Here is a 10,235-nt window from a genome sequence, read left to right as displayed (position 1 = left end):
TTTGTCTTGTTTTAATTTTGGTCTTGTTAGGAAATGTCCCCTTCATAATGCTTTTGTTAGTGAAATAATGTTGTCACTCTTAAGTAGTAAAGAATGTATACAAATATTAGAAAATATTCCAACATTGTGGGCTTAATGCACTGGATAAACTGTTAAACCAGAAAGAACGTCATGACTAACACTGATGACAGAGCCAAAGTATAACAAGACTTCAGGTAGTCTCAAGTTCACAAAGTTCTTTCATAGACATAATAGCGGAGTATGCTGCTATGGAATTTGTGTATTCAAAAACATGTGTATTAAAACCATTTTAAATGCTTACTAAAAACAGACCTCACCAAAAGTCATGGTATGAATATGGTATGAATTGGACCACTTTCTGTGGCATGCTGTGCAGAATCCATACAGGTAGTGTTGTTTGTCAGGGCATATGATGATCATCTGGTGCTGTGTGTTCAAACTCCAAGCAACTTGGTGTTCATTTTGGCTTGATTGCCAGTGGTGTGGTTGTCTCTGAGTATAGTTCTGTCAAAAAAAAATTAAAACAAAAAAAACTCAGCTTGTTATTTTGTTTAAATTAAGGCCACTTGACGTTTGATTATTCTAAAACATTTAAAACATAGACTTACATGAATACACTGCATGTTTTTGGGAAAAGAGTCAACTGCAAAAGTTCTAATGAACACCAAGTCGGAAATAGAAAATTGTTAATCTAATGCAATTAGAAAATTAGCATTTAAAATTGTCATGTACAGCATATTTGCAAATCAAATATTATTTTTTATTTATGTATCATGAAACTGCTATTTGGTGCTTGTATTGGGACACTCTCCATAGTCATCAGCCCCCATCCAGTTTGAACATACAAGGCAGAACTGTCGATCATGAAGCAAAATCACATTGAAGGAAAACAAGAAAGTACACAGTTGTCAGCCTTGTGACTGTAAAGTTTTGCCATGGCTACATTTTTCTCACCCTTTTCTGAGCTGCCAGGCTAGTCCACACAAATAACTGGCCATTTGTGTCTTAGCCTGGTTGCTCTTATAGAAAATTATTAGATCTCGGTGACTCATCGGTTGTGTTGTTTGCAGTGTGAGCACACAGTATAACATGGAGCATCGCACTTTGTTTGACACTGTTCCAAGCAGACTTGCACATTGACAGCCTAAAATGGAGGAGGGTGGTATAAATTTTGATTTAAATCATTGAACTATTGGAGTGATTCTCTATAGCAACAGTTACCACAGGGATAAAGGAGGCTAAAGATACAGCATAGGATGGTCTTCTCTACTGTAGCCCACTTTATGCTGTAGGCCTTTTTGATGTAATACACTTTGTGATTTAGGTTGGATGGGTGTGTGTATGTGTTGTGCTGCTTTTTCAGTTCTTGGGTGTGAGGTCAGATGCATTATTCATACTGTTTTCTAGCACAGTAAATACATGCTTATATGTCCAGTTTCAATGCCATCATTTGTATGTCATGACAAGTACAGGGACACATCACAGACTACACAAAATGTTCTTTCTGAGGCACTTTGTCACTTGCACCTTAAAATTGTGCCTAAATCAGCTTTAATTGAAGCTGATCTACAATTAACTGCATTATAGGAATCGAGGAAATTGAGAAAATTCTTGACGTACATGGTGGGCTTTTGTCATTTTGGTTTCCTACCGTGGTATTATTAACCTTGTTTGAACCGGGCTGCTTCTTTCCTCCCCATCAACACCATCTAACACGCAAGCATACACACACACACATTAATGTGTTTCACTCTTTCTCTCTCTCTCTCTCTCTCTCTCTCTCTCTCTCTCTCTCTCTCTCTCTCTCTCTCTCTCTCTCTCTTTCTCTCTCTCTCTCACAATCTTCCTTTTTGCGTTGCCATTATGTCACCACATTCATGCATGACCTTTTACGGAGGAGACTGAGAGCGAGACAGCATGAGCAAGAGGAAAAGTGAGATGAGTGCGGTTAGCACACTGTACTACTTTGAAGGCACTTCCCAAAACTGTAGCATTCCAAATCACCTCTGTTAACTTGCTCAAATCTCATGTATGCAAAATGCAAATGACGAGCTGGAGATAAGTTGCGTTTCACTTTCAAAGCCCTTGTCCATCATCTACAGTTCTCATGTTGAAGGATAACAGATTTTAAGATCTGTAAGGCCAGTTGCAGCTCTTTCATAGTTACTGTCTCTCCCTGTGAAAAGACTCAGATAAGACTGTTTTGTACAATTGGCCATGCACTTTATGTCCATGCCCTGACAAGGCAGCACTGTTTTTTTTGTTTGTTTTTTTTTCTTTTAATGTTTGTGTGTGTGTGTGTGTGTGTGTGTGTGTGTGTGTGTGTGTGCGTGTGTGTATTTAGTGTAGTTGTCACATTAAAGTAAAGGGGAAGACAATCATTGATAGAACAAAGTCTTTTGTCTTAGAGAACAATCTTGGGGATGCACACTGGAAATTTGCTATGCTGCCTGATGAACGTATCCTTTTATTGAATCAGTACAAGCAAGAAGTTTGGTATTATTAGTTTTACTGGTCAGTTTTCTATCACAAACAGTTGACTACTCTCTAGGGTTAAACTCAGTGATCTACTTGTCTACATTTAACATCTTTTGTGATCAAAAGGCAGCTTTTTTCTCTGTTTACATGTTGCTTCTCTTATGTGGAACTGGTACCCAGCTAGCATAAAAACTTACTGTCTGTAAAGTATTGGCACTGGAATTTGTTTACACCTTGAGCTGTGATACTGACTCTATACATTCCTCTATTATACTGTTCATGTATATATTTATTATCTAAAAGCCTTATCTGGGGTCCTGTTTCTCCTATTTCTTTTTTAATTATAATATGATCAAAGTTAATGAATTTTCTTATTAATTCACCTCAGAAGGAATAAAAAATAAACAGACCAGAGGTCAATTCAACTGAACTGATAATTACATGATGGTAAACTGAACCATCAATTTCTCTTTTTTGTCTTTAGTTTTGTTCTACATGATATATTTTGAAAGACATAATTGTCTTTTTTTATAATCATATTGTAATAGCAAAAGCCTTACTTGGACACAGAATATTTAACTGAAGCAGCCATATGAACAAAAAGAAAATTTTAAAAAGAGAAAGAAAAAAAGGGGGGGGGTCTTCTGTCAACCCTCCATGCAAGTGAGGAGTTTACTTGAAAATCAAAATCATTACTATTGTTTCTGAATATGGGGATGTTTTTGTAAATTTCTTTTTTAAAAATTGAGTGTGCTAAATGTCTATTTTTCTGCTGAAATGTTAATGCAAAGAGTTTTGTGAAATTGTGTGTGGTTTAGTTTAAAGTTTAAAAATGTTTACAAAATGTAAAATACAGGGTTCAGGTGTATTGTATTTTTTAAAAATAATATATGAAAGGTGTATATTTTGGCGCTGAATATTGAAATGATCCAGAAGTGTGTGCTGATTGGTCATGCGAGGGCTCTCAGGTATTTGCATATGGTTGTGTATTTTTTATTTCCTAAAATATGTGATTTATTTATCAAACACATGCACAGTAATTGAAGTTGTTTGTTAATTTCTCATGACAGTCCACTGAATATGTTTAGGGTTAGGGTTAGGAGGATTGTTCAGCCCTGATTTCGATATTAGTGACATTAAATGAAGACGCACTGCTGTGAAGAATACAATGTATATTTTTGAGGCATGGGTTTCTCTCTATTAAATATATGATTTTGCTGCCTTGCCTGTTTTATGAATTTTGAAACAGGAAGTCAGACACATTGTTATAATAAAATTTCTTCAAACATACAAAATGTGTTTTACTTGCGATTAAAAAATTGTGGCATGGGATGAATAAACGCTTGAATATTGTGAATAACAACACATCATATCAGGAGAAGTTCATAAAACTGAAAGTCCGGGGATTCTCTGTTACTGTTCGGATATGAATTGTTCTTGTCATAACTGAGATAATGACTGACCATAATCTCAGGTGAATGGGAATTTCACCTCTAGTAGACTTTATATGGCCCTATCCCAGTGGTTTTGAACAGTCCAGTCAAAATCAAAAAAACACAGACAAGGATTAAGTGTTGGCTCACCAGGTGATACTTGATGATGTCTGAATTTTAATAATGTTCGAATGTTAATAATATATTTCAATGAACGCTTCAACCAGAGAATGCGTTCTTATGTGTTATAATTAAAAGTGTAGTTTAATTTACTATATGATACTACCTGAGGCAGGATTTGTCTAACTGCAGTCTGTCCTTCTGCTGTTGAGATTAAAGAGACACTCATTCAAATTCACCAGTGCAACCTGTTAGAAAAATAGCATACACTATGGGGAATCTATTATGCAATATATCTATAACCAATTTCCTGGACATGAATCAAGAAAAGAATGAGATAATTAGAGTGACACAATTAAACCCTGAATGTAAAGCACTGGGGTTATACTGACAATGTAACAGTTTTCTGGTGAAACAAGCCAGCGTTCATTTTATTTTTAACATTAGATAGAAATCCATCATATGGATCACTGCTTCAAGTACAGCCACATTAAACAGTAAAACCAGTGATACATTTGAACTTGTTTTAATTATGATTGTGTTTATTAAATACAGTATTTGTGATATAATGTATAACAGAGATTGATAAGTGGACTGATAGCGCTGTCTTCAAAATGTTGGTGATCAGTTTTACTACTAGTAGACTTTCTAGGAAACCTTAAGTTAGTGTAAAATACCTTGTTCAGTCCATAAAATCTTCTATCTCTATCAAGATTTCTCGAAATTCCACGTGTGGAAAGACCTTCTACCATACTTTAGTAGTGTCTTGACTTGCAGTGTAATGACTGATGTTTCTCCCCAGTCTTTATCTATGAACAGATGGGTGCTATAGCCTGTCAAAACCTCTAAATGTCAGAAACGTCTTCCTCACCCCCTTACTTCTTTAATCTGTCTATTGCACACACAAACATACACTCTCACACACATATTCAAACAGCAAAGACACACAAAATCAAAGCTCAGTGAAGGCGGTAGCAAAACTGAGAGGTGTTAAGTCTGAACAGACCCCAAACTGTATCTTTTCATCTTCAGATTCCTCTATTTACCTGCTTGTCAGTTGATTGTTTGTTCCCACATAGATCATATCTGTGTTTGACTCATACTTTCATAACAGGAGTGATACACCTGCCCTCACTTTGTGGCACTCTTACAGCAAATAGTTTTTTCTCAGAAAGTCCACATATTAACTTTAATGTAACTCTTGGCCTCAGCTCAGGAAAATAAAGACTTGTAGGAGAATGTTCTGAAAATAAAGCTGTCATCATCACTGAATGGAGAAAAAAGTAAATAGTCAATGTTTCCTGTGTTCAGAGACCAGACATTGTTCTTGGCATGACAATCAACTGTTAGAGTAAGATAATTTCCTCTTGTTTAGGGTTAGATCACCCCTTCAATTCCTTCCCTACTATTAACTGTACTGTTTAGTTTGGGTGAGGATGTGATGTACTGTTGACAGTCTTAAATAGTTACTATGTTAAAGAGATTATCAGAGGGCATTTTGTCAATCAAATTATCAGTAACTCATCATTTAAGTGTGATGTGTGAAGTGATAACTTTCTTAGTATCTGAAATTACTATGGCCTGCGATCTGAAATCTGGAGAGTCAATGTCATGTTCCTGAAACCACTGTGAAGACATAAACTTTGGCCATGAAGGGATGCATGTATGCATGGGTCAATAAAAGTTTTCTTGTCAGTTAGTATAGCGTCAAGAAGTTATTCATCTCTGACACATCTTACCAATTTTAGATAACGTAGTGCATGAAAATCCCAGTAGTGTGACAGATGTTTTGCAACACATAAAGTTACTTACATGTTTAACATTCTGTCAAGCTTCTGAACATTGTCTGCATGCTTTGTACTTCTGCATTATTTATATGCATGTACCTCTGCATTATTTATGTGTTTCTGCAAACTGGAAGTTTTTTCTTTGAATGCTCATTGTGAGTATTATGCACACATAACTTCTTTGGCCAAAGAATTAAGCCAAAGAATTCAGCCGTTATTTTTTTTAACGCGCGATTGACGCACACCTTGCATTTGATCCTTGTCCCAGCCTGTAGTTTGGAAATAAGGGAGCGGAGAAATGGATAAAGAAAAGGGTCTTATGAACAGAAAATACGGCTCCAAAGACCTGCCAGATGTTCTATACAGAAGACCAAAGTTATTTGCATTACAGAGTACGTTGAGTCTCAAATACCAATCACTGGCCAAGCCACTGATACAGAGAGAACTCCTCCTGCTTCACAAAGGCAGACCACACTAAATGTGTGTGTTTGTGTGTGTGTGAGAGAGAGAGACTGTGTGTGAGCGAGGAAGAGACAGAGACAGACTGTGTGTGTGCATGGGTGAGTAAATGTAAATAGTTCCTGATATCATAACTGACAGCAGATTTTTGGAGTATGCAGTATATCACTGTTCTGAATTGTTTCAATAATAATAAACATACATTTGCATAAAGCAAGCACATGTGTCCACTCACATGTTCATAAGTGCATTAAAAACTTGAAAAATAAAAGTACACTTAGAAAAAAATTGAAAGTGTACAATTAATTAGCAATTAATGGCGAGTTAACTCATGAAAATCATGCAATTAATCACAATTTAATATTTTAATCGATTGACAGCTTAATGCTTTGTTTTGTTTTTTTTCACTCTTTCTCTCTCTCTTTTCAGGACAGAGGACAGAGGGCTGAGGCAGCTTTGTGATTCTGGTTGCTAAACTACCTCTGTCAGGTGTCACTGCCCATGCAGCTTCTTCTGCGGATCCAGATGATAAACATGTCTGCAGGTGCCCAAAGCATTGAAAACTACCTACATACAGAGACACTCTTACACATTCAGATTACTACTGAAACAGTGGCACTGCAGTCTAACATGCAGTAAGTACACAGCATGTCAAGAACCATGCTGAGTGTAATATTTCTCAAACAAACATGATTTCTATTAACTCTACGAAAGCATAATCTTTGGGCCAAATAAATGTAATTTCTGTATTTGCAGATGAAATACTGCACAATTGACAGTGACACGTGGCACAGATATTAAGCAGGCATGCTCACTTGATGTATGTACATGATGTATAGTCATTAAATCAAAAACAGCGCCATAGATTTCCACTGTAATTTCTGAGCGACTCAGAATCAGTGTTTGTTTTAGCTACAAGTAGTGTAGCCTGTCCTCAGAGTTTCAAGTTACAGAGCAGGGAGCAATTCCAGGTCTTTTTCAGCCGAATGTGAATCCTCAGCAAGTTGTGCAATCACCTGGTGACAAGTCCTATTCCTGTTTTTCCTGCCAGGTAGTGGTGGATGTTTGGACTGGCCCTTAAAGCTTCACACACAACAACAAAGAGACACACGAACACACACACACACACACACACACACACACACACACACACACACAGACACACACACACACACACACACACACACACACACACACACACACGTAACAACCCGCACTCACACACGCCCAGTTTTTGTTACACACCCATACTTTAGAAGTTACTAAGGGTAGTTGAAGCATTGTAGAAATGTGTATCACATACAGTAGCTCTGTTAAGTGCCTCATGAAGTATTTGCTGCCTTTGTTTGATGTAACCTACTGTGGGAATCTAGAAAAGATTATTGCAATTCAGTTAATGGTGTAATGTCAGTGTTGAAACATTTGGGTTGAGATAGTAGAAGAGGTTGTGTTACCTAGCTTTAGAATCTATTGCATATACATGGGTATATGGGTGGTTATCTGTGCCTCTGTGGCTCTGATACTACTGTATCAACCCACTTGGCTGATGTAACATTTTCAGTGGTGGGGTTGTCATGATATTAGCAATGAAATAAAAGTCCCTACAAATCTTTCAGTTTATGCAAATAAACAGATTACTTCCCACAAAGTTAAGCTAATTACCATTCACCTCTGTTTGCAGTTAGTTGGAACACAAGCAGCTAGTTTAGCTGGTAGTTTGAGGCCAACTTTTTGACACCCTGTGCACAGACACCATAATGTGATCTTGGTGTCAGTGCAAGGGCCTCTGGGTAATGGTTTGTGGTCAACGCTTAAAAGAGCGAGGTCGCAATTTCATGTGGGGAGGAAGTAGGACTGTGGGGGAACTTCCACTTTCCTTCCTTAGCTTTACCCGTGTTATGCAGCCATGTCTAGTGGTGAACACGCACAAAGAGGCAGACAACTGGAGAGAGGCATTTCAGACCAAAAAAACCAAGCAAAAAAAAGCAAAAAAACAAGCATGTGCAGCTGCAATGGCTGCATCTCAACATGGAAAACACACTGAGTAAGTCAAAAAGAACAAAACAGTAGCAGAGAGAGTAAAGATAGTAAAAGCAAGTTAGGGAGGTCACCAGAAAACCACATCACCATACATGTCACTTCTTGGGAAATCAGACAGAGAGTGGGAAAGAGACAGAGAGAAACAATAATAGAGAAACTGAGAGAGACAGAGTGAGAAAAGGATGAATACATCTGATACAGGAAGATAGTGAACGTGACAGAAAGAGAGAAAGTGGGGTTTTATAGAGCAGTGCACACCTGCTGATCAGCTTGAACTGTGAACATATACTGGGAAGTGAGATAGAGTTTAAGGGGTGTCATGTAGTAGACAGCCACAGTTTTACTGTAGGAACCTGGCATCGGGATGTGAGGATACAGGCACTGGTGGTTTGACATAAATGGATGCACAGCTGCAATGAGCTGAACTGAAAACAGGAAATAAATGTGAACACAAAAGCTGTTATTTTTACACAGACAAGTAAAGAGAAGGAAGTTTCATAAATTCAAAGCTATGTTCAGTCTAACCTTAACACACGTGTATCAGTACTAGACTGATTCACATATATGATCACTGTCATTTTTGGATTGTAAATATGTTTTCATCATTTTCAGTTTGACAAACCTTCAATTCCTCCACAGTGCATATTACCAGTTTTCGGGGGTGGGACCTAAAAGGGGTCGACAGAAGGAGTCATGTTCAAAATTATCACAAGTGATTTTAAAGGGCAGCCACACATACTCTAAACCAAAGTGGAAAAGTAAATGTCAGCCCTTTATGTTATTCCATTTGCATCATATTCACTGTTGCTAAATGTGGGTTGCAGAAACATTGTGTGTTGGCCCCTCTCTGTATCTGTTGTTTTTTTCCCTGCACTTTATCATCTGTCGACATCAAATAAAACTATTTTCCCTTGACAGCAATGTATTCTGCTTCATAGACAATACATGTTGACATGGCTGAAAGTTATGGACACAGTGGATCACACTCATATCGATTTTGTGCAATGATGCTGACGAGCTGTCAGTAAGTTAGCGTTACTGTAATTCTAAGAAAAGGCTGGGACATTACTGTTACTCAAAGTGAAATGTTGCTACTGCACTAAAACCTGCAATTAGCATGTGAATGAGTTCACAAATGAAAGACCATTAAAAAAATCATTAAAATGGGTTAGCTACGATAAAAAAAACTGTCTACTGTAATACTTTACTTTATAAAGCTACTAATTATAAATGTTCACAATGTCAAAGTAAAATTGTCTACAGCTGAAGTTAGAGGAGAGTTTTTGAAGTCCTTCAAGGAAAAGCATTCATCAAATAACTCAACAGTAATTAGAGTAAGCGTTGCTTTTACTGTTGACTAATTGCTAAGAAATGTATTTAGTGGAGGAGCTGTTTGCTAGACTCTGCCAATCAGTACTTCACACGTTCAGCTCATCTTGCAACGCTGGTAAAATGGAGAAAGAAAGTCAAGAATGAAACAGCTGGTGTAAGGCACTTTTGGTTCATTTCTCACCTTTTTTTTTCGTTTTTTTTTCTTCAAAATCTTCGCTCTTTTCTTGTGGAGGCTCTTGGGTCAAGACAACAAGTAGAAGAGACTCAGAAGGAAAGACTGACACATTTCTAACCGGTGCTGAGGCCTACTTGATCCTTTTCCAGAACAAACAGAGCACTGTTTAAACAAAAATACTTTCTGTCAAGAGGAAATTTACTACAATAGACGAGACGAACTGTCTATAATCTTTGATTACAACACCCTCAGGAGACCTCTTTATATGATTATTCTCGATTGCTTTAATGGCCCGCTACAGTAAGTGACCTCGAGGAAATATTCCTGCTTAGCTAGAGATTCCTCACTCTTGGATAAATTGGTATGATGGAGTGTAAATGAAAACATTTT

The sequence above is a fragment of the Scomber japonicus genome, chromosome 11, assembly GCF_027409825.1.
Source record: "Scomber japonicus isolate fScoJap1 chromosome 11, fScoJap1.pri, whole genome shotgun sequence".
NCBI classification, from domain to species: Eukaryota; Metazoa; Chordata; class Actinopteri; order Scombriformes; family Scombridae; genus Scomber; species Scomber japonicus.
Note: the sequence above shows the minus strand (reverse complement) of the source record.